The following is a 976-nucleotide window of genomic DNA, read 5'->3' on the forward strand; positions in this document are numbered from 1 at the left end:
AATTTATTAGTGCATATATTATATACCATAACACTCAAAAGGAGAGAGAGAGTAAGAGGGAATGTGTCTGCCACAGAAGCAAAGGGTGGGAAGGGGTGGGGGTGGTGGGAGGGACACTGGGAACATTGGTGATGGAGAATGGGCACTGGTGGAGGGACGGGTATCGAACAGTGTTTGATTAAAACATAGTACTGTAGCACTATTGTCCCATTGTTCATCAATTTTCTCAAGCGGGCACCATTAACATCTCCATTGTGAGACTTGTGGGCTGGAGCTATGGCACAGCGGGTAGGGCATTTGTCCAGGTCCAATTCCTCCATCCCTTTTGGAGAGCCAGGCAAGCTATCAAGAGTATCCCACCCACACGGCAGAGATTGGCAAGCTATCCATGACGTATTTGATATGCCAAAAATAAAAAGTCTTGTATCAACAAGATTGAAACATAACGATGAAAATTTGTGAGTCTATAAAAAATTTTTTAAAGAATCTTCCAGCTTAATAGTGTATTTTTACATTATATAAATATAGCTTAAATATATTTTTTAAGATAAAGAAAAAGGATATCAGTACTTGTTACCATTTTGTGTTTCATTTTGAACATGTAGATTGAAGTTTTTTTTATAGCTTTACTGGTTCTTTGTATCTCTTCCTTTATGGCCTATTGCCTAATTTTGTTACTTTTTTATCCATATAATATCAAATTAAACTGATTAAAAATAAATACTACACTTGATCTTAGCCAAAAGGCCAAGAAGTGGCCTTGAGTTTCCCTCCCCACCCCAAGCAGAGCCCCGGCAGCTCCAGAACCCAGTCACAGCCATGCTCAAGGCCATTCTCCACATGCTCAGACGAGCCTCACACATGAAGAAACCAGCAGAGGAACCCAGGCATGCGGAACCCAGGGCTGAGATTTCCAAGCCTGCTCGAATCAGGACTGGGCCTCCTCCACCCAGACCCTCCATTTTCCAGTAGCTTG

General features: G+C 41.9%; 1 pseudogene; it reads right to left on the reverse strand.

The window, feature by feature from the left end:
* Positions 1 to 653: 653 nt before the first annotated feature.
* On the reverse strand, positions 654 to 759 carry LOC129404463 (U2 spliceosomal RNA; annotated as a pseudogene).
* Positions 760 to 976: the final 217 nt, after the last annotated feature.

Source organism: Sorex araneus, chromosome 4 (genome assembly GCF_027595985.1).
Source record: "Sorex araneus isolate mSorAra2 chromosome 4, mSorAra2.pri, whole genome shotgun sequence".
Classification (NCBI taxonomy): Eukaryota; Metazoa; Chordata; class Mammalia; order Eulipotyphla; family Soricidae; genus Sorex; species Sorex araneus.